Source organism: Bufo gargarizans, chromosome 3 (assembly GCF_014858855.1).
Source record: "Bufo gargarizans isolate SCDJY-AF-19 chromosome 3, ASM1485885v1, whole genome shotgun sequence".
NCBI lineage: Eukaryota > Metazoa > Chordata > Amphibia > Anura > Bufonidae > Bufo > Bufo gargarizans.
In genome coordinates this window covers 492,159,957-492,185,320 of record NC_058082.1, presented here as the reverse complement: position 1 = coordinate 492,185,320, position 25,364 = coordinate 492,159,957, and positions in this window count along the sequence as shown.

Genomic DNA, 25,364 nt, shown 5'->3' with positions numbered 1-25,364 from the left:
AGCAAGCTGAATTAAATATTTAAGTAATGCTCCAGGCAAGAGGGAGAAATGTAATACTGAATGAAACTGAGATGCTGGGCTGTTATATTGCATTAGCCACAGAGGACTGCTTGTAGACTTCCAGTCATATGATGAACTGCAAGCAAGCATGCCAGCAAATGCAATGATTGTTCAGTAAGGAAAAGCATAATTTCCGTAGTCATCACAGCTAAACTAACTTATTGGACATTAATACAGATCTATGGCCAAGAGGCAGAACAGCAAATACCAGAATAGACTTCTAATGCGCCCATTTCTAGGCAGCAGAATAGATGTGTTTGGTGGGAATTGTGGCCAAACAGAATAATGTCCCAACTATCCATCACCTCCATCGCTTATGGCAGACTTTTTGCTGCAGGCTTTAACATTAGATTATTCACATCTTAAATGCTATTACATACTGCCTGGAAAAAAAACCTTTTACGATGCTCGATGCCTGTGTTACCCACTGCTTTCCAGCAGCAATAGAAATGTACAATTATTTATTTCACGCCAATGTTTATGGGCAGTAGTTTTACTGGAAGCCATTTGGTTTGTGTTCTTAGGCAGGGGAGATGTATACTTTTTCTAAAACGAAGCCTATTTTGGATACCTCTTTGGGGACTGTCAAATTATAATTTTTTTTTTAAATCACTGCTTCAGTCTGACCGTTCTAGGTACCTGTCTTTATTGCATATTATGTGCAGATTTACTGCACAGATTGTGTGCGCCAAATCCACAGAGTAATACAGTACCAGCTAAGTAGATGAAGTTTTCAAAATATCATCTACATTTTCTGTGCAGAAATTCACCTGCAGAGCAGATTTTAATATGGGCACTATGTCATTTTATTTGGCACAGATTTCATGCAGAAAATCCTTGTTTACTTCAGTATTCAGTTTTACTTTTATTTATTTTTTGCACCACATCTGTGTTACTTTTCCGCAGCAAATACACAATATGTGCCATTACCCTCAGCCCAAAAAAAAAAAAAAACAACAGGTGTGACTATGGATTTACACATAGATTTTTCTACATTCTCTGCTAAATTTAGCAGTGCTTTTTTAGTGCATAAAAAAAAAATTCACCTTCAGATGTTAGCTGCAAGTGTATGGGAATTTTAAAAAGCAGAACACACTTTTTTAGCGGCCTTTTCAACATGCAGAACTTCAAAAAAATGGATCTCTGACAGAACTGGCACAAATGAATGTAAAATGAGCACAAAAGATGCTCAAAATTCATGATATTTTTTTTTTACATTTTTCTGTTCTTCTGATGAATCAGAATGGAAAGCAAAATGGCAATGTAAACAAAGCCCAAATCTTTCTGCTGTTCTGAAGTCCTACATCATTGGTAGGCTTTGTTCATACTTTTAAATTTATTACATTTCCCTCTCCATGTCACCATATGTATCCATTACAAATAAAATGAAAAACATCAGAAGACTTTGGACAACAGTAGGAGAATGCAACATGACCTACTTTTAATGTTTATTTTTTTCTTTAGATTTTTGATGAATAGTGAACCTTCAATCAGTTATTCATTTTAAAATACATAAAGAATAAATATGAAAATGTGTCAATTTTTTAAATATTGGAACAAGGCGAGAGGAGAGCATGTGGTGATAAATATTGTAATATCAATTAATATTTTATAAAGAGTCTTTATTTTAATTGCAGAATCACAGTGAACCTAGCTTCAGGTTAATAAACTTGAAGCATCTCAGACTTGAAAGAGGTTACAAAGAATTTACCAGTTGCCCCACAACAGAATGAATCTTAAATAATACATCATTCTCTTCAACTATTCTTCAGGGTAAATATATAACCCTGAAAAATATAGCAGGTCAACCATCTGCATAATTATGGTGCTGTTCAGGTCTAGTTTTAATTGTCATAGTATTTCTTCTGCTGGCTTAGACAGAGAAGTATTGCATAAATCAACAGTAGGTAGTCATCCATATATAATGACATTTACAGTACATCACAGCCTGGCAGAGCTGAAAGTGAAGAAAATATCTAACACATAGGAGGATGTTGTACGTGCTACTTGGAAAGTGAAATTGTTTCAGGAACTGGGTTGCGAGAGTATATTTCATATGCTGATTGTTTTATCCTGCTGGTGTCACTTTCCACTTTTCATTTAAATTGGTCATTATCTTTCTCTGACTTTTAAAAGGTGATGTTCACATATGCAGTGTAGTGCAGGTTATTTTAGTCTTGAAATTGTGGCGGTGTCTCAGATACAGTACCTTTGATTCATAATGCCATGGAGATAATTTGCGCTGCTGAAGGTCACAGAGAGATAGTTCATAGAGACCTGGAGCAATGGCTTGTGACATAGAAAGATGCACAGTTGTGAATGGATCTGGAACTGTGAACACATCTTAAAAGTATCTTTTAATCTTCATGGGTTATTGCTTGGAGAAGCGAGTACCATGTAGAAACAAATGTACTTTTCTTTTTGCATTTTTTCATTTTAAGATTGGACATGTAGTTGAATTTACTGTCTGTGTGCGAGACAATGGCACTATCTCTGGATGTGTGATCGTGAAAAAGGTTTTCACTGAATACTAGTGTTGATCGAGCACCGTAGTGTTCGTGTGCTCGGGGGCTTGGGCCGAACACATCTGGATGTTCGGGTGCTTGACCGAGCACCCGAGTATAATGGAAGTCAATGGGAGAACCTGAGCATTAAACCAGGTACCCCCTGCTCTGAAGAGGGTGCCTGGTTCATAGGAAAATGTCAGAAATTTGTGGAAACACCACCAAAATGGTTCTGTAACAGCATGGGGAGGATGTATGGAAGCATCTTGGACTCGCAGGTCGCTGCTGGGACCGATGTTGTCCGAATAGTACGCCACTTTTACAGACTGACAATAATACACACAAAACTGAATAAAAAATCTATTTTAGAGAAAAAATTGATAGGAGACATTCTTTCCTATTTACTTGTATATAAGTGCAATTCCTGGCAAAAATTACAAAAAAGAGGCACTCCGATACAACCTGTATATCACATAAAGGAGGGTCTCATTCACATGCACTCCAATACACCCTTTATTACACATAAAGGAGGGCATCATACACACCCTTGAAAAATGATGATTGATGGCCAGCTGATGACCCTCAAAAACTATTGGATCAAGGGCCTGCTGATCTGACCATCTAAAACATTATGGGTGAGGGCCTGCTGCCGCTTTGGTGACTCTAGTTAACCTGGGGCCGATCACACATCCCTGTGACGACGACGATCCATTCGGATGTCTGGCCTATCAAATTTCGATGTTATTGTCAGCGCAAACAATTGTAACTACAGGTAGCAGGGAATTAGTGTTTGATTCAGGAGAGGGAGCCTGAGAAAAAGCTATGGCTACCACATGCAAGCAAAGCAGCATGCGCGCAAATTGCCTATTAGGTATAATTAGGTGAGGGCCTGCAGGTGAGCATATCTGCTTCAGCACGGCCTGTTGGCACTTCCCCACTGCAGTGCTACACTGATTCCAGCTACCAACTGATGACTGACTGGTGCTGCACGTGGATAATTCAGAGGTGGAAGTGGAGGAGGAGGCGGAGGAGGAGAAGTGGGGGTTGGAGCCACTAAAGTAGGTGCTGGCGGAAACTATGATTGATGTAGGGCCCGCAATCCTTGGCGTTGGTAGCACACCTTGAAAAATAGTGGCAGCTGGGGACTGTGTAACGCGGAACGGCCGGAGACATCAGTCTGCGGAAGTCATCAATGTCCACAAGCCTAAATGCAACATATTCAAAGCCAGTAATTTGGAAAGCTGCACATTTAGTGCTATGGCCTGTGGGTGGGTGGCTCGGTATTTTCGCTTGCGTTCAAAGGCCTGGGGTAAGGACATTTAGACGCTGCGCTAGGACACAAAAGTGGATGTGGTTGCTGATGGTGCTTGCAAAGGTCCAGGTGCAGGGCGGGAGGTATCCGGGCCTGCCCCTTCGACAGGGGATTGGCCAGCACCTAACATAGGGTAGGGGAGACAGTGGTGTGACCAGCAGACACAGATTGTGGACCCAGGCATTCATCCAACTTATTGGGGTGCTTGGATGCCATGTGACGGATCATGCTGGTGGTGGTGAGGTTGCTAGTGTTCACGCACTGGCTCATTTTCGTATGGCACAGGTTGCAAACTACTATTATTTTGTCGTTCGAACTTTCTTTAAAAATGTGCCCGACTGCAGAACATCTACCCTTTGGCTAGGAGATTTCCACAAGGGGGTGCTCCGAGGATTAGTTGCGTGCCTGCTTGGTGTGGCCCGCCCTTTTGCCACCCCACTGCCTCTTCCAGCCTGTTGCGGTGCTGCAGATTCCTCCCCCTCTGTACTGCTCTTCTCGCTTCTCTTGCCAACTTCCCAGGTTGGGTCAGTGACCTCATCGTCCACCACCTTCTCTTCCACCTCCTCACTCTGATCATCCTCCTGATTTGTTGACCTAACCACAACCTCAGTGATTGCCAACTGTTTCTCATCCTCTTCATCAACCTCTTGAGACAGTAATTGCGGTTGACTCATTGGCAACTGCGTCTCATCATCATCATCCACTTCATTAAACTCTAATTGCCGTTCACCACAGTCATGTTCTTGTGACTGTGAATGCTCAAGAGGTTGGGAATCAGGTTGTAGCATCAAAGTAGTAGCTGAGGCAGGTAGTTAGAAGAAAAAGGTCTTGTGTATCAAAGTGTTGGTGTGGCACCATGGATGATCTACTCTAGATTCTGGCTCATCCACGCCTGATTCATCTTTTTTTATTTTTTTATTTTATTTTATTTTTTTAATTTTTTATTTAAGGTAATCACAATTGTACAATCATGAGAGGAAAAGGAATCACACATAGTCAATAATAAGTTGTACAAAGTATAAAGTAAACAGTAACAACACAGTGAAACTGTAATGAGGACACAAGTATTAGTTAATAGGTGCAGTTGAGTACAAACACTCCTATTGAATCTGGAATGAGAGCATGTTTGTAATTCCTTATTATTTCTTATCAATTAGTGTATAGAAGGCTGTTAAATAGGCTATTATAACCCATCTCTCTACTGGCCGGAGGGAAATTTAGTATATTCTCGTTCGTAGGAGTTGATTATATGGTGACAGTAGTCTGCTTGTGATTAGAGTGGCTGTACTTCACCCAGTTATCCCATCTAACACTAAACCTTTGGAGATTGCGCTCTTCAGCAGCCGTGAATTCTTCAAATCTGTAAATACTATCAATCTTATCCCTCCAAAGATCAGGGGACGGAAGTTCTGTTGTGAGCCAAAAGTGAGGTAGAAGGAGGCGAGCGGCCATGAGAAGGGTGTGGAATAAAGGGGGGATCTTAGAGATGAAGTCTGGTGGTGGAAGACTTAATAAGTAGGGATGAGCGAACCCGAACTGTATAGTTCGGGTTCGTACCGAATTTTGGGGTGTCCGTGACACGGACCCGAACCCGGACATTTTCGTAAAAGTCCGGGTTCGGGTTCGGAGTTCGTCGCTTTCTTGGCGCTTTTTGAAAGGCTGCAAAGCAGCCAATCAACAAGCGTCATACTACTTGCCCCAAGAGGCCATCACAGCCATGCCTACTATTGGCATGGCTGTGATTGGCCAGAGCACCATGTGACCCAGCCTCTATTTAAGCTGGAGTCACATAGCGCCGCCCGTCACTCTGTTCTGATCAGCATAGGGAGAGGTTGCGGCTGCGACAGTAGGGCGAGATTAGGCAGATTAACTCCTCCAAAGGACTTGATTAATTGATCGATCTGCAGCTGTGGATCATTGAGCTGCTAATACTCAATTGCTCACTGTTTTTAGGGTGCCCAGACCGTTTGTCAGTCACTTTTTTCTGGGGTGATCGGCGGCCATTTTGTGTCTTGTGGTGTGCCAGCACAAGCTGCGACCAAGTGCATTTAACCCTTAATGGTGTGGTTGTTTTTTGGCTAATTCCTACATCAGTGTGAAGCTGTCACACCAAGTGCATTTAACCAGCAATAGTCTGGTTATTTTTTGGCCATATACTACATCAGGGGCAAGCTGCGCCTGTAACCAAGTGCATTTAACCCTCAATGGTGTGGTTGTTTTTTGGCTAAATCCTACATCAGGGTGAAGCTGTCACACCAAGTGCATTTAACCAGCAATAGTCTGTTTATTTTTTGGCCATATACTACATCAGGGGCAAGCTGTCACCAAGTGCATTTAACCCTCAATGGTGTGGTTGTTTTTTGGCTAAATCCTACATCAGGGTGAAGCTGTCACACCAAGTGCATTTAACCAGCAATAGTCTGTTTATTTTTTGGCCATATACTACATCAGGGGCAAGCTGCGCCTGTCACCAAGTGCATTTAACCCTCAGTAGTGCGGTTGGTCAAGCTGTCACACCAAGTGCATTTAACCATCAATAGTGTGGTTATTTTTTGGCCATATCCCAGTCTAATTCTGTCAGTAAATCTATACCTGTCACCCAGTGCCTAAATACTAGGCCTCAAATTTATATCCAGCTAAATCTGTCGTTACTGCTAAACTGTTGTGGCTGGTCAAGTTATTTAGTGTCCGTCAAAGCACATTTTTTGTTCTGGGTTGATATACAATTCCCAATTTAGCAATTTCATAATTTAGTGGTTTCTGCTGTATCAGAGCTATTTGAAATCTATCCCTAAAAGGGTATATCATATTCAAGGTGCACATAGGGTCATTCAGAATAACTTCACACACCCGCTACTGTGCATTTCCAAGTCTAATTCTGTCAGTAAACCTATACCTGTCACCCAGCGCCTAAATACGAGGCCTCAAATTTATATCCAGCTAAATCTGTCGTTACTGCTGTAGCTGGTCAATTTATTTAGTGTCCGTCAAAGCACAGTTTTTGTTCTGGGTTGAAATACAATTCCCAATTTAGCAATTTCATAATTTAGTGGTTTCTGCTGTATCAGAGCTATTTGAAATCTATCCCTAAAAGGGTATATAATATTCAAGGTGCACATAGGGTCATTCAGAATAACTTCACACACCCGCTACTGTGCATTTCCAAGTCTAATTCTGTCAGTAAACCTATACCTGTCACCCAGCGCATACTAGGCCTCAAATTTATATCCAGCTAATTCTGTGGTTATTGCTGTGGCTGGGCAAGTTATTTAGTGTCCGTCCAAGCACATTTTTTGTTCTGGGTTGAAATACAATTCCCAATTTAGCAATTTCCTAATTTAGTGGTTTCTGCTGTATCAGGCCTACTTTAAATACATCCCTAAAAGGGTATATCAGAATCAAGGTGCTGATAGGGTCATTTTCAATAACTTCACACACACGCTACTGTGCATATCCCAGACTAATTCTGTCCGTAAAACGTATACCTGTCACCCAGCGCCTAAATACTAGGCCTCAAATTTATATCCTGCTAAATCTGTCGTTACTGCTGTACTGTTGTGGCTGGGCAAGTTATTTAGTGTCCGTCAAAGCACATTTTTTGTTCTGGGTTGAAATACAATTCCCAATTTAGCAATTTCCTCATTTAGTGGTTTCTGCTGTATCAGAGCTAATTGAAATCTATCCCTAAAAGGGTATATAATATTCAAGGTGCACATAGGGTCATTCTGAATAACTTCACACACACGCTACTGTGCATTTCCAAGTCTAATTCTGTCAGTAAACCTATACCTGTCACAAGCCCCTAAATACTAGGCCTCAAATTTATATCCAGCTAAATCTGTTGTTACTGCTGTACTGTTGTGGCTGGGCAAGTTATTTAGTGTCCGTCAAAGCACATTTTTTGTTCTGGGTTGAAATACAATACCCAATTTAGCAATTTCCTCATTTAGTGGTTTCTGCTGTATCAGAGCTATTTGAAATCTATCCCTAAAAGGGTATATAATATTCAAGGTGCACATAGGGTCATTCTGAATAACTTCACACACACGCTACTGTGCATTTCCAAGTCTAATTCTGTCTGTAAACCTATACCTGTCACCCAGCGCCTAAATACTAGGCCTCAAATTTATATCCAGCTAAATCTGTCGTTACTGCTGTACTGTTGTGGCTGGGCAAGTTATTTAGTGTCCGTCAAAGCACATTTTTTGTTCTGGGTTGAAATACAATACCCAATTTAGCAATTTCCTCATTTAGTGGTTTCTGCTGTATCAGAGCTATTTGAAATCTATCCCTAAAAGGGTATATAATATTCAAGGTGCACATAGGGTCATTCTGAATAACTTCACACACACGTTACTGTGCATTTCCAAGTCTAATTCTGTCAGTAGACCTAAACCTGTCACCCAGCGCCTAAATAACAGCTAAATCTGTGGTTACTGCTGTGCCTGTATTAGTGTAATACGGTGCCTAAATAGATAGCCAGATAGTGTTAGTTGTCTTTAAAAAAAGGCCTGAATTTGAATTCAATACATTGGGTCAAATAATATTTTTGTTGTTGTGGTGAAAGATAACAATGAGGAAAACATCTAGTAAAGGACGCAGAAGCGGACATGGTCGTGGTGGTGTTAGTGGACCCTCTGGTGCTGGGAGAGGACGTGGCCGTTCTGCCACAGCCACACGTCCTAGTGTACCAACTACCTCAGGTCCCAGTAGCCGCCATAATTTACAGCGATATTTGGTGGGGCCCAATGCCGTTCTAAGGATGGTAAGGCCTAAGCAGGTACAGGCATTAGTCAATTGGGTGGCCGACAGTGGATTCAGCACGTTCACATTATCTCCCACCCAGTCTTCTGCAGAAAGCGCACAGATGGCGCCTTAAAACCAAGCCCATCAGTCTGTCACATCACCCCCATGCATACCAGGGAAACTGTCTGAGCCTCAAGTTATGCAGCAGTCTCTTATGCTGTTTGAAGACTCCGCTGGCAGGGTTTCCCAAGGGCATCCACCCAGCCCTTCCCCAGCGGTGGAAGACATAGAATGCACTGATGCACAACCACTTATGTTTCCTGATTATGAGAACATGGGAATACCACCTCAGCATGTCTCTGATGATGACGAAACACAGGTGCCAACTGCTGCGTCTTTCTGCAGTGTGCAGACTGAACAGGAGTTCAGGGATCAAGACTGGGTGGAAGACGATGCAGGGGACGATAATGTACTAGACCCCACATGGAATGAAGGTCGTGCCACTGACTTTCACAGTTCGGAGGAAGAGGCAGTGGTGAGACCGAGCCAACAGCGTAGCAAAAGAGGGAGCAGTGGGCAAAAGCAGAACACCCGCCGCCAAGAGACTCCGCCTGCTACTGACCGCCGCCATCTGGGACCGAGCACCCCAAAGGCAGCTTCAAGGAGTTCCCTGGCATGGCACTTCTTCAAACAATGTGCTGACGACAAGACCCGAGTGGTTTGCACGCTGTGCCATCAGAGCCTGAAGCGAGGCATTAACGTTCTGAACCTTAGCACAACCTGCATGACCAGGCACCTGCATGCAAAGCATGAACTGCAGTGGAGTAAACACCTTAAAAACAAGGAAGTCACTCAGGCTCCCCCTGCTACCTCTTCTGCTGCTGCCGCCTCGGCCTCTTCTGCTGCTGCCGCCGCCTCGGCCTCTTCCTCCGCCTCTGAGGGAAGGTTGGGACCTGCCGCCCAGCAAACAGGGGATGTACCACCAACACCACCACCACCTCCATCACCAAGCATCTCAACCATGTCACACGGCAGCGTTCAGCTCTCCATTACACAAACATTTGAGAGAAAGCGTAAATTCCCACCTAGCCACCCTCGATCCCTGGCCCTGAATGCCAGCATTTCTAAACTACTGGCCTATGAAATGCTGTCATTTAGGCTGGTGGACACAGACAGCTTCAAACAGCTCATGTCGCTTGCTGTCCCACAGTATGTTGTTCCTAGCCGGCACTACTTCTCCAAGAGTGCCTTGCCTTCCCTGCACAACCAAGTATCCGATAAAATCAAGTGTGCACTGCGCAACGCCATCTGTGGCAAGGTCCACCTAACCACAGATACGTGGACCAGTAAGCACGGCCAGGGACGCTATATCTCCCTAACTGCACACTGGGTAAATGTAATGGCAGCTGGGCCCCAGGCGGAGAGCTGTTTGGCGCACATCCTTCCGCCGCCAAGGATCGCAGGGCAACATTCTTTGCCTCCTGTTGCCACCTCCTCCTTCTCGGCTTCCTCCTCCTCTTCTTCCACCTGCTCATCCAGTCAGCCACACACCTTCACCACCAACTTCAGCACAGCCCGGGGTAAACGTCAGCAGGCCATTCTGAAACTCATATGTTTGGGGGACAGGCCCCACACCGCACAGGAGTTGTGGCGTGGTATAGAACAACAGACCGACGAGTGGTTGCTGCCGGTGAGCCTCAAGCCCGGCCTGGTGGTGTGTGATAATGGGCGAAATCTCGTTGCAGCTCTGGGACTAGCCAATTTGACGCACATCCCTTGCTTGGTGCATGTGCTGAATTTGGTGGTGCAGAAGTTCATTCACAACTACCCCGACATGTCAGAGCTGCTGCATAAAGTGCGGGCCGTCTGTTCACGCTTCCGGCGTTCACATCCTGCCGCTGCTCGCCTGTCTGCGCTACAGCGTAACTTCGGCCTTCCCGCTCACCGCCTCATATGCGACGTGCCCACCAGGTGGAACTCCACCTTGCACATGCTGGACAGACTGTGCGAGCAGCAGCAGGCCATAGTGGAGTTTCAGCTGCAGCACGCACGGGTCAGTCGCACTACGGAACAGCACCACTTCACCACCAATGACTGGGCCTCCATGCGAGACCTGTGTGCCCTGTTGCACTGTTTCGAGTACTCCACCAACATGGCCAGTGGCGATGACGCCGTTATCAGCGTTACAATACCACTTCTATGTCTCCTTGAAAAACACTGAAATGAAAACACTTAGGGAGATGATGCAAGAGGAGGTGGCCCAGGAGGAGGAGGAGAAAGAGGGGTCATTTTTAGCACTTTCAGGCCAGTCTCTTCGAAGTGACTCAGAGGGAGGTTTTTTGCAACAGCAGAGGCCAGGTACAAATGTGGCCAGCCAGGGCCCACTACTGGAGGACGAGGAGCACGAGGATGAGGAGGAGGTGGAGGAGGATGAGGATGAAGCATGGTCACAGCGGGGTGGCACCCAACGCAGCTCGGGCCCATCACTGGTGCGTGGCTGGGGGGAAAGGCAGGACGATGACGATACGCCTCCCACAGAGTACAGCTTGTCCTTACCCCTGGGCAGCCTGGCACACATGAGCGACTACATGCTGCAGTGCCTGCGCAACGACAGCAGAGTTGCCCACATTTTAACGTGTGCGGACTACTGGGTTGCCACCCTGCTGGATCCACGGTACAAAGACAATGTGCCCACCTTACTTCCTGCACTGGAGCGTGATAGGAAGATGCGCGAGTACAAGTGCACGTTGGTAGACGCGCTACTGAGATCATTCCCAAATGTCACAGGGGAACAAGTGGAAGCCCAAGGCCAAGGCTGAGGAGGAGCAAGAGGTCGTAAAGGCAGCTGTGTCACGGCAGGGTTAGCATGGCAAAGATGTGGAAAAGTTTTGTGAACACGCCAAAGCTAACTGCACCACCACCTGATACGCAACGTGTTAGCAGGAGGCAACATTTCACTAACATGGTGGAACAGTATGTGTGCACACCCCTCCACGTACTGACTGATGGTTCGGCCCCATTCAACTTCTGGGTCTCTAAATTGTCCACGTGGCCAGAGCTAGCCTTTTATGCCTTGGAGGTGCTGGCCTGCCCGGCGGCCAGCGTTTTGTCTGAACGTGTATTCAGCACGGCAGGGGGCGTCATTACAGACAAACGCAGCCGCCTGTCTACAGCCAATGTGGACAAGCTGACGTTCATAAAAATGAACCAGGCATGGATCCCACAGGACCTGTCTATCCCTTGTGCAGATTAGACATTAACTACCTCCCCATAACCATATATTATTGTACTCCAGGGCACTTCCTCATTCAATCCTATTTTTATTTTCATTTTACCATTATATTGCGAGGCTACCCAAAGTTGAATGAACCTCTCCTCTGCCTGGGTGCCGGGGCCTAAATATATGCCAATGGACTGTTCCAATGTTGGGTGACGTGAAGCCTGATTCTCTGCTATGACATGCAGACTAATTCTCTGCTGACATGAAGCCAGATTCTCTGTTACGGGACCTCTCTCCTCTGCCTGGGTGCTGGGCCTAAATATCTGACAATGGACTGTTGCAGTGGTGGCTGACGTGAAGCCTGATTCTCTGCTATGACATGCAGACTAATTCTCTGCTGACATGAAGACAGATTCTCTGTTACGGGACCTCTCTCCTCTGCCTGTGTGCTGGGCCTAAATATATTACAATGGACTGTTGCAGTGGTGGCTGACGTGAAGCCTGATTCTCTGCTATGACATGCAGACTGATTCTCTGCTGACATGAAGCCAGATCCTCTGTTACGGGACCTCTCTCCTCTGCCTGGGTGCTGGGCCTAAATATATGACAATGGACTGTGGCACTGGTGGCTGACGTGAAGCCTGATTCTCTGCTATGACATGCAGACTGATTCTCTGCTGACATGAAGACAGATTCTCTGTTACGGGACCTCTCTCCTCTGCCTGGGTGCCTGGGCCTAAATATATGCCAATGGACTGTTCCAATGTTGGGTGACGTGAAGCCTGATTCTCTGCTATGACATGCAGACTGATTCTCTGCTGACATGAAGACAGATTCTCTGTTACGGGACCTCTCTCCTCTGCCTGGGTGCTGGGCCTAAATATATGCCAATGGACTGTTGCAGTGGTGGCTGACGTGAAGCCTGATTCTCTGCTATGACATGCAGACTGATTCTCTGCTGACATGAAGACAGATTCTCTGTTACGGGACCTCTCTCCTCTGCCTGGGCCTAAATATATACCAATGGACTGTTCCAATGTTGGGTGACGTGAAGCCTGATTCTCTGCTATGACATGCAGACTGATTCTCTGCTGACATGAAGACAGATTCTCTGTTACGGGACCTCTCTCCTCTGCCTGGGTGCCTAGGCCTAAATATATGCCAATGGACTGTTGCAGTGGTGGCTGACGTGAAGCCTGATTCTCTGCTATGACATGCAGACTGATTCTCTGCTGACATGAAGACAGATTCTCTGTTACGGGACCTCTCTCCTCTGCCTGGGCCTAAATATATGCCAATGGACTGTTCCAATGTTGGGTGACGTGAAGCCTGATTCTCTGCTATGACATGCAGACTAATTCTCTGCTGACATGAAGACAGATTCTCTGTTACGGGACCTCTCTCTTCTGCCTGGGTGCTGGGCCTAAATATATGACAATGGACTGTTGCAGTGGTGGTGGTGGCTGACGTGAAGCCTGATTCTCTGCTATGACATGCAGACTAATTCTCTGCTGACATGAAGACAGATTCTCTGTTACGGGACCTCTCTCCTCTGCCTGTGTGCTGGGCCTAAATATATGACAATGGACTGTTGCAGTGGTGGCTGACGTGAAGCCTGATTCTCTGCTATGACATGCAGTCTGATTCTCTGCTGACATGAAGCCAGATCCTCTGTTACGGGACCTCTCTCCTCTGCCTGGGTGCTGGGCCTAAATATATGCCAATGGACTGTTGCAGTGGTGGCTGACATGAAGCCTGATTCTCTGCTATGACATGCAGACTGATTCTCTGCTGACATGAAGACAGATTCTCTGTTACGGGACCTCTCTCCTCTGCCTGGGTGCTGGGCCTAAATATATGACAATGGACTGTTGCAGTGGTGGCTGACGTGAAGCCTGATTCTCTGCTATGACATGCAGACTGATTCTCTGCTGACATGAAGACAGACTCTCTGTTACGGGACCTCTCTCCTCTGCCTGGGTGCTGGGCCTAAATATATGACAATGGACTGTTGCAGTGGTGGCTGACGTGAAGCCTGATTCTCTGCTATGACATGCTGACTTATTCTCTGCTGACATGAAGACAGATTCTCTGTTACGGGACCTCACTCCTCTGCCTGGGCCTAAATATATGCCAATGGACTGTTCCAATGTTGGGTGACGTGAAGCCTGATTCTCTGCTATGACATGCAGACTAATTCTCTGCTGACATGAAGACAGATTCTCTGTTACGGGACCTCTCTCTTCTGCCTGGGTGCTGGGCCTAAATATCTGACAATGGACTGTTGCAGTTGTGGTGGTGGCTGACGTGAAGCCTGATTCTCTGCTATGACATGCAGACTAATTCTCTGCTGACATGAAGACAGATTCTCTGTTACGGGACCTCTCTCCTCTGCCTGTGTGCTGGGCCTAAATATATGACAATGGACTGTTGCAGTGGTGGCTGATGTGAAGCCTGATTCTCTGCTATGACATGCAGTCTGATTCTCTGCTGACATGAAGACAGACTCTCTGTTACGGGACCTCTCTACTCTGCCTGGGTGCTGGGCCTAAATATATGACAATGGACTGTTGCAGTGGTGGCTGACGTGAAGCCTGATTCTCTGCTATGACATGCAGACTGATTCTCTGCTGACATGAAGACAGATTCTCTGTTACGGGACCTCTCTCCTCTGCCTGGGTGCCGGGGCCTAAATATCTGAGAATCTACTGTTCCAGTGGTGGGTGACGTGAAGCCAGATTCTCTGCTATGGGTCCTCTCTCCAATTGATATTGGTTAATTTTTATTTATTTTATTTTTATTTTAATTCATTTCCCTATCCACATTTGTTTGCATTAGATTTAACTACATGTTGCTGCCTTTTGCAGCCCTTTAGCCCTTTCCTGGGCTGTTTTACAGCCTTTTTAGTGCCGAAAAGTTCGGGTCCCCATTGACTTTAATGGGGTTCGGGTTCGGGACGAATTACGGATCGGGTTCGGATTCCGAACCCGAACATTTCCGGGAAGTTCGGCCGAACTTCTCGAACCCGAACATCCAGGTGTCCGCTCAACTCTAGAGTTGAGCGAACACCTGGATGTTCGGGTTCGAGAAGTTTGGCCGAACATCCCGGAAATGTTCGGGTTCGGGATCCGAACCCGATTTGAACTTTGTCCCGAACCCGAACCCTATTGAAGTCAATGGGGACCCGAACTTTTCGGCACTAAAAAGGCTGTAAAACAGCCCAGGAAAGGGCTAGAGGGCTGCAAAAGGCAACAAAATATAGGTAAATCCCCTGCAAACAAATGTAGATAGGGAAATAAATAAAAATAAAAATAAAATTAATAAAAATTAACCAAGATCAATTAGAGAGAGGTCCCATAGCAGAGAATCTGGCTTCATGTCAGCAGAGAATCAGTCTTCATGTCATAGCAGAGAATCATGCTTCACATCACCCACCACTGGAACAGTCCATTGTCATAAAGTTAGGCCCCAGCACCCAGGCAGAGGAGAGAGGTCCCGTAACACAGAATCTGGCTTCATGTCAGCAGAGATTCAGTCTTCATATCATAGCAGAGAATCATGCTTCGCGTCACCCACCACTGTAAAAGTCCATTGTCATAAATTTAGGCCCCGCCACCCAGGCAGAGGAGAGAGGTCCCGTAACACAGAATCTGGCTTCATGTCAGCAGAGAATCAGTCTTCATATCATAGCAGAGAATCAGGCTTCACGTCACCCACCACTGGAACAGTCCATTGTCATAAATTTAGGCCCCGGCTCCCAGGCAGAGGAGAGGTTCATTCAACTTTGGGTTGCCCCGCAATATAATGGTAAAATGGAAAAAAAAATTTGAATTGAATGAGGAAGTGCCCTGGAGTACAATAATATATGGTTAAGGGGAGGTAGTTAATGTCTAATCTGCACAAGGGATGGACAGGTCCTGTGGGATCCATGCCTGGTTCATTTTTATCAACGTCAGCTTGTCCACATTGGCTGTAGACAGGCGACTGCGTTTGTCTGTAATGACGCCCCCTGCCGTGCTGAATACACGTTCAGACAAAACGCTGGCCGCCGGGCAGGCCAGCACCTCCAAGGCATAAAAGGCTAGCTATGGCCATGTGGAAAATTTAGAGACCCAGAAGTTGAATGGGGCCGAACCATCAGTCAGTACGTGGAGGGGTGTGCACACGTACTGTTCCACCATGTTAGTGAAATGTTGCCTCCTGCTAACACGTTGCGTATCAGGTGGTGGTGCAGTTAGCTGTGGCGTGTTGACAAAACTTTTCCACATCTCTGCCATGCTAACCCTGCCCTCAGAGGAGCTGGCCGTGACACAGCTGCCTTGGCGACCTCTTGCTCCTCCTCTGCCTTGGCCTTGGGCTTCCACTTGTTCCCCTGTGACATTTGGGAATGCTCTCAGTAGCGCGTCTACCAACGTGCGCTTGTACTCGCGCATCTTCTTATCACGCTCCAGTGCAGGAAGTAAGGTGGGCACATTGTCTTTGTACCGTGGATCCAGCAGGGTGGCAACCCAGTAGTCCGCACACGTTAAAATGTGGGCAACTCTGCTGTCGTTGCGCAGGTACTGCAGCATGTAGTCGCTCATGTGTGCCAGGCTGCCCAGGGGTAAGGACAAGCTGTCCTCTGTGGGAGGCGTATCGTCATCGTCCTGCCTTTCCCCCCAGCCACGCACCAATGATGGGCCCGAGCTGCGTTGGGTGCCACCCCGCTGTGACCATGCTTCATCCTCATCCTCCTCCATCTCCTCCTCGTCCTCCTCGTCCTCCAGTAGTGGGCCCTGGCTGGCCACATTTGTACCTGGCCTCTGCTGTTGAAATAAACCTCCCTCTGAGTCACTTCGAAGAGACTGGCCTGAAAGTGCTAAAAATGACCCCTCTTCCTCCTCCTCCTCCTCCTCCTCCTGGGCCACCTCCTCTTCCATCATCGCCCTAAGTGTTTTCTCAAGGAGACATAGAAGTGGTATTGTAACGCTGATAACGGCGTCATCGCCACTGGCCATGTTGGTGGAGTACTCGAAACAGCGCAACAGGGCACAAAGGTCTCGCATGGAGGCCCAGTCATCGGTGGTGAAGTGGTGCTGTTCCGTAGTGCGACTGACCCGTGCGTGCTGCAGCTGAAACTCTACTATGGCCTGCTGCTGCTCGCACAGTCTGTCCAGCATGTGCAAGGTGGAGTTCCACCTGGTGGGCACGTCGCATATGAGGCGTTGAGCGGGAAGGCCGAAGCTACGCTGTAGCGCAGACAGGCGAGCAGCGGCAGGATGTGAACGCCGGAAGCGCGCACAGACGGCCCGCACTTTATGCAGCAGCTCTGACATGTCGGGGTAGTTGTGAATGAACTTCTGCACCACCAAATTCAGCACATGCGCCAAGCAAGGGATGTGCGTCAAACCGGCTAGTCCCAGAGCTGCAACGAGATTTCGCCCATTATCGCACACCACCAGGCCGGGCTTGAGGCTCACCGGCAGCAACCACTCGTCGGTCTGTTGTTCTATACCCCGCCACAACTCCTGTGCGGTGTGGGGCCTGTCCCCAAACATATGAGTTTCAGAATGGCCTGCTGACGTTTACCCCGGGCTGTGCTGAAGTTGGTGGTGAAGGTGTGTGGCTGACTGGATGAGCAGGTGGAAGAAGAAGGAAGCTGAGTAGGAGGAGGTGGCAACAGGAGGCAAAGAATGTTGCCCTGCGATCCTTGGCGGCGGAAGGACGTGCGCCAAACAGCTCTCCGCCTGGGGCCCAGCTGCCACTACATTTACCCAGTGTGCAGTTAGGGAGATATAGCGTCCCTGGCCGTGCTTACTGGTCCACGTATCTGTGGTTAGGTGGACCTTGCCACAGATGGCGTTGCGCAGTGCACACTTGATTTTATTGGATACTTGGTTGTGCAGGGAAGGCACAGCTCTCTTGGAGAAGTAGTGGCGGCTGGGAACAACATACTGTGGGACAGCAAGCGACATGAGCTGTTTGAAGCTGTCTGTGTCCACCAGCCTAAATGACAGCATTTCATAGGCCAGTAGTTTAGAAATGCTGGCATTCAGGGCCAGGGATCGAGGGTGGCTAGGTGGGAATTTACGCTTTCTCTCAAATGTTTGTGAGATGGAGAGCTGAACGCTGCCGTGTGACATGGTTGAGATGCTTGGTGACGGAGGTGGTGGTGGTGTTGGTGGTACATCCCCTGTTTGCTGGGCGGCAGGTGCCAACGTTCCTCCAGAGGCGGAGGAAGAGGTCGACGCGGCAGCAGCAGAAGAGACCGAGGCGGCAGCAGCAGAAGAGGCCTAGGCGGCAGCAGCAGAAGAGGCCGAGGCGGCAGCAGCAGAAGAGGTAGCAGGGGGAGCCTGAGTGACTTTCTTGGTTTTAAGGTGTTTACTCCACTGCAGTTCATGCTTTGCATGCAGGTGCCTGGTCATGCAGGTTGTGCTAAGGTTCAGAACGTTAATGCCTCGCTTCAGGCTCTGATGGCACAGCGTGCAAACCACTCGGGTCTTGTCGTCAGCACATTGTTTGAAGAAGTGCCATGCCAGGGAACTCCTTGAAGCTGCCTTTGGGGTGCTCGGTCCAAGATGGCGGCGGTCAGTAGCAGGCGGAGTCTCTTGGCGGCGGGTGTTCTGCTTTTGCCCACTGCTCCCTCTTTTGCTACACTGTTGACTCGGTCTCACCACTGCCTCTTCCTCCGAACTGTGAAAGTCAGTGGCACGACCTTCATTCCATGTGGGGTCTAGGACCTCATCGTCCCCTGCATCGTCTTCCACCCAGTCTTGATCCCTGACCTCCTGTTCAGTCTGCACACTGCAGAAAGACGCAGCAGTTGGCACCTGTGTTTTGTCATCATCAGAGACATGCTGAGGTGGTATTCCCATGTCCTCATCATCAGGAAACATAAGTGGTTGTGCGTCAGTGCATTCTATGTCTTTCACCGCTGGGGAAGGGCTAGGTGGATGCCCTTGGGAAACCCTGCCAGCGGAGTCTTCAAACAGCATAAGAGACTGCTGCATAACTTGAGGCTGAGACAGTTTCCCTGGTATGCATGGGGGTGATGTGACAGACTGATGGGGTTGGTTTTCAGGCGCCATCTGTGCGATTTCTGCAGAAGACTGGGTGGGAGATAATGTGAACGTGCTGGATCCACTGTCGGCCACCCAATTGACTAATGCCTATACCTGCTCAGGCCTTACCATCCTTAGAACGGCATTGGGCCCCACCATATATCGCTGTAAATTCTGGCGGCTACTGGGACCTGAGGTAGTTGGTACACTAGGACGTGTGGATGTGGCAGAACGGCCACGTCCTCTCCCAGCACCAGAGGGTGTACTAACACCACCACGACCATGTCCGCGTCCCTTACTAGATGTTTTCCTCATTGTTATCGTTCACCACAACAACAAAATTATTATTTTGCCCAATTTATTGTATTCAAATTCAGCTGGATATAAATTTGAGGCCTAGTATTTAGGCGCTGGGTGACAGGTATGGGTTTAGTGACAGAATTAGACTTGGAAATGCACAGTAGCGTGTGTGTGAAGTTATTCTGAATGACCCTACGTGCACCTTCAATATGATCTACCCTTTTAGGGATAGATTTCAAATAGCTCTGATACAGCAGAAACCACAAAATTTTTAAATTGCTAAATTGGGAATTGTATTTCAACCCAGAACAAGAAATGTGCTTGAACGGACACTAAATAACTCGCCCAGTTACAGCACTAACGACAGATTTAGCTGGATATAAATTTGAGGCCTAGTATTTAGGCGCTGGGTGACAGGTATGGATTTACTGACAGAATTAGACTTGGAAATGCACAGTAGCGGGTGTGTGTAGTTATTCTGAATGTCCCTATGTGCACCTTCAATATGATCTACCCTTTTAGGGATAGATTTCAAATAGCTCTGATACAGCAGAAACCACTAAATTTTTAAATTGCTAAATTGGGAATTGTATTTCAACCCAGAACAAGAAATGTGCTTGAACGGACACTAAATAACTCGCCCAGCTACAGCACTAACGACAGATTTAGCTGGATATAAATTTGAGGCCTAGTATTTAGGCGCTGGGTGACAGGTATAGATTTACTGACGGAATTAGACTTGGAAATGCACAGTAGCGTGTGTGTGAAGTTATTCTGAATGACCCTATGTGCACCTTGAATATTATATACCCTTTTAGGGATAGATTTCAAATAGCTCTGATACAGCAGAAACCACTAAATTAGGAAATTGCTAAATTGGGAATTGTATTTCAACCCAGAACAAAAAATGTGCTTTGACGGACACTAAATAACTTGCCCAGCCACAACAGTACAGCAGTAACGACAGATTTAGCGGGATATAAATTTGAGGCCTAGTATTTAGGCGCTGGGTGACAGGTATAGATTTACTAACAGAATTAGACTGGGAAATGGCCAAAAAATAACCACACTATTGCTGGTTAAATGCACTTGGTGTGACAGCTTGACCAACCACACTACTGAGGGTTAAATGCACTTGGTGACAGGCGCAGCTTGCCCCTGATGTAGTATATGGCCAAAAAATGAACAGACTATTGCTGGTTAAATGCACTTGGTGTGACAGCTTGACCAACCACACTACTGAGGGTTAAATGCACTTGGTGACAGGCGTAGCTTGCCCCTGATGTAGTATATGGCCAAAAAATAAACAGACTATTGCTGGTTAAATGCACTTGGTGTGACAGCTTCACCCTGATGTAGGCTTTAGCCAAAAAACAACCACACCATGGAGGGTTAAATGCACTTGGTGACAGGCGCAGCTTGCCCCTGATGTAGTATATGGCCAAAAAATAAACAGACTATTGCTGGTTAAATGCACTTGGTGTGACAGCTTCACCCTGATGTAGGCTTTAGCCAAAAAACAACCACACCATTGAGGGTTAAATGCACTTGGTGACGGGCGCAGCTTGCCCCTGATGTATATATGGCCAAAAAATAAACAGGCTATTGCTGGTTAAATGCACTTGGTGTGACAGCTTCACCCTGATGTAGGCTTTAGCCAAAAAACAACCACACCATTGAGGGTTAAATGCACTTGGTCGCAGCTTGTGCTGGCGCACCTCAAGACACAAAATGGCCGCCGATCACCCCAGAAAAAAGTGACTGACAAACGGTCTGGGCAGCCTAAAAACAGTGAGCAATTGAGTATCAGCAGCTCAATGACCCACAGCTGCAGATCGATCAATAATCAAGTCCTTTGGAGGAGTTAATCTGCCTAATCTCGCCCTACTGTCGCAGCCGCAACCTCTCCCTACGCTAATCAGAGCAGAGTGACGGGCGGCGCTATGTGACTCCAGCTTAAATAGAGGCTGGGTCACATGGTGCTCTGGCCAATCACAGCCATGCCAATAGTAGGCATGGCTGTGATGGCCTCTTGGGGCAAGTAGTATGACGCTTGTTGATTGGCTGCTTTGCAGCCTTTCAAAAAGCGCCAAGAAAGCGTCACAAAAGCGCCAAGAAAGCGACGAACACCGAACCCGAACCCGGACTTTTACGAAAATGTCCGGGTTTGGGTCCGTGTCACGGACACCCCAAAATTCGGTACGAACCCGAACTATACAGTCCGGGTTCGCTCATCCCTAATTGTAACAAATAGACCATGTTTGTAGTACTGTAATTCATTGTATGGTGTAAAGTAATTGGTTCCCTAGGGTGAGGTAGGATAACCTGCTGGCCACAACAATTTATGATGTCACAGCACATACATATTTTTAGCCTACATTTATGTGAGCCTGATTTACGTAGACTCTTAGTTGATCCAAATGTGGAACATCGTGGATTTATCCCAAGTTTGGGACATGAGGGAGCCAGGATATTCTTAAGGGTCTGGGCACGTTTGAAGGTTAAATTGGAGATTTTTGGTATAGTGTCTCCTATAATGGGGTCTTTTAATAGAATATTCCAGTGTTTGTTCATAATTTTTCTGATATCCATGTGTCTGGAATTATGACGTGTAACAAAGCGAAAACTGTATTGTATGTTATCCGTATGTGTATTTTTATTTTGACTATTGAGGCTCTCTCTTTGGGATTCTCTGAGGGCTCTCTTTTCTGAATCTCGTACAAGTTTACTCGGGTACCCTTTGTCATAAAAGTGCTTCGTCAGGATAGATAGCTGTCCTCTACAGACACTGTCATTTAAGCAATTTCTGCTGATGATTACGCATCTGACTATATGGTATATTATTTTTCCATTTATTATGATGACGACTTTTAAAATCCAAATAGCTGTGAGTGTCCACGTTCTTAAAGTGTGTTCGGGTGGTTATTTTGTTGTTAATAACTTTAATATCTAGATCTAAAAAGGTTGCTTCTGTTGGGTGTGTCTAAAGTGTAAAATTAATATTCCAACTAATAATATTAATGTGATTACTAAAACAAGTTAAAACCTCAGGGTTCCCTTCCCAGATTAAAATAATGTCGTCTATATACCTTTTATAAAACGTAATATTTGGATGAGTGAGGCGACCATGTAGTTCTTCGAATATCCCCAAGAACAAATTGGCATAGGCTGGGGCAAATTTGGTCCCCATGGCCGTTCCTTTGCATTGTTGGTATATTGTATTCTGAAATATAAAATAATTGTGATGAAGGAAAAAGTTAATGGAATCAATAATAAAGGTTTGCTGTATATCGGGCATCTGAGCGTCTAGGTGTAGGGGTTTTGTCTACTGCCAGGATACCAAGAGAATGAGTAATATTGCTATAGAGAGAGGTGACATCAAGTGTTACCCAATGGTAGGTATCTCTCCATTCAAAAGTGTCCAAGGAACTAATAAGGTGAGAGGTATCACGTAAATACGAGGGTATTTGTAGGACATATTTCTGTAGAATACTGTCCACGTATTCGGACAGATTAGAGGTAAGGGATTCAATGCTGGAAATAATTGGTCTTCCTGGGGGGTTTGTAAGTGATTTATGTACTTTGGGTAGAAAATAAAAAGGTGCTATAGACGGGTGTGGTGTTTTAGGAAAAGTTTTTTTTCTTTTTTACTAATTGTACACAGCTTGAACCCATCGTCAACTAGGGATTAGGGATGAGCGAACTCGAACTGTATAGTTCGGGTTCGTACCGAATTTTGGGGTGTCCGTGACACGGACCCGAACCCGGACATTTTCGTAAAAGTCCGGGTTCGGGTTCGGTGTTCGTCGCTTTCTTGGCGCTTTTGTGACGCTTTCTTGGCGCTTTTTGAAAGGCTGCAAAGCAGCCAATCAACAAGCGTCATACTACTTGCCCCAAGAGGCCATCACAGCCATGCCTACTATTGGCATGGCTGTGATTGGCCAGAGCACCATGTGACCCAGCCTCTATTTAAGCTGGAGTCACATAGCGCCGCCCGTCACTCTGCTCTGATTAGCGTAGGGAGAGGTTGCGGCTGCGACAGTAGGGCGAGATTAGGCAGATTAACTCCTCCAAAGGACTTGATTAACTGATCGATCTGCAGCTGTGGATCATTGAGCTGCTGATCCTCAATTGCTCACTGTTTTTAGGCTGCCCAGACCGTTTGTCAGTCACATTTTTCTGGGGTGATCGGCGGCCATTTTGTGTCTTGTGGTGCGCCAGCACAAGCTGCGACCAAGTGCATTTAACCCTCAATGGTGTGGTTGTTTTTTGGCTAAAGCCTACATCAGGGTGAAGCTGTCACACCAAGTGCATTTAACCAGCAATAGTCTGTTCATTTTTTGGCCATATACAAAATCAGGGGCAAGCTGCGCCTGTCACCAAGTGCATTTAACCCTCAATGGTGTGGTTGTTTTTTGGCTAAAGCCTACATCAGGGTGAAGCTGTCACACCAAGTGCATTTAACCAGCAATAGTCTGTTCATTTTTTGGCCATATACTAAATCAGGGGCAAGCTGCGCCTGTCACCAAGTGCATTTAACCCTCAATGGTGTGGTTGTTTTTTGGCTAAAGCCTACATCAGGGTGAAGCTGTCACACCAAGTGCATTTAACCAGCAATAGTCTGTTTATTTTTTGGCCATATCCCAGTCTAATTCTGTCACTAAATCCATACCGGTCACCCAGCGCCTAAATACTAGGCCTCAAATTTATATCCCGCTAAATCTGTCCTTAGTGCTGTAGCTGGGCGAGTTATTTAGTGTCCGTTCAAGCACATTTCTTGTTCTGGGTTGAAATACAATTCCCAATTTAGCAATTTCATAATTTAGTGGTTTCTGCTATATCAGAGCTATTTGAAATCTATCCCTAAAAGGGTATATAATATTCAAGGTGCACATTGGGTCATTCAGAATAACTTCACACACACCCGCTACTGTGTATTTCCAAGTCTAATTCTGGCACTAAACCCATACCTGTCACCCAGCGCCTAAATACTAGGCCTCAAATTTATATCCAGCTAAATCTGTCCCTAGTGCTGTAGCTGGGCGAGTTATTTAGTGTCCGTTCAAGCACATTTCTTGTTCTGGGTTGAAATACAATTCCCAATTTAGCAATTTCATAATTTAGTGGTTTCTGCTATATCAGAGCTATTTGAAATCTATCCCTAAAAGGGTATATAATATTCAAGGTGCACATTGGGTCATTCAGAATAACTTCACACACACCCGCTACTGTGTATTTCCAAGTCTAATTCTGGCACTAAACCCATACCTGTCACCCAGCGCCTAAATACTAGGCCTCAAATTTATATCCTGCTAAATCTCTCGTTAACGCTGTCCTGTTGTGGCTGGGAAAGTTATTTAGTGTCCGTCAAAGCACATTTTTTGTTCTGGGTTGAAATACAATTCCCAATTTAGCAATTTAAAAATTTAGTGGTTTCTGCTGTATCAGAGCTATTTGAAATCTATCCCTAAAAGGGTATATAATATTCAAGGTGCACATAGGGTCATTCAGAATAACTTCACACACCCGCTACTGTGCATTTCCAAGTCTAATTCTGTCACTAAACCCATACCTGTCACCCAGCGCCTAAATACTAGGCCTCAAATTCATATCCAGCTAAATCTGTCGTTAGTGCTGTAGCTGGGCGAGTTATTTAGTGTCCGTTCAAGCACATTTCTTGTTCTGGGTTGAAATACAATTCCCAATTTAGCAATTTCATAATTTAGTGGTTTCTGCTATATCAGAGCTATTTGAAATCTATCCCTAAAAGGGTATATAATATTCAAGGTGCACATAGGGTCATTCAGAATAACTTCACACACACCCGCTACTGTGCATTTCCAAGTCTAATTCTGTCACTAAATCCATACCGGTCACCCAGCGCCTAAATACTAGGCCTCAAACGCAGCCGCCTGTCTACAGCCAATGTGGACAAGCTGACGTTCATAAAAATGAACCAGGCATGGATCCCACAGGATCTGTCCGTCCCTTGTCCAGATTAGACATTAACTACCTCCCCTTAACCATATATTATTGGACTCCAGGGCACTTCCTCATTCAATCCTATTTTTATTTTCATTTTACCATTATATTGCGAGGCTACCCAAAGTTGAATGAACCTCTCCTCTGTCTGGGTGCCGGGGCCTAAATATATGCCAATGGACTGTTCCAATGTTGGGTGA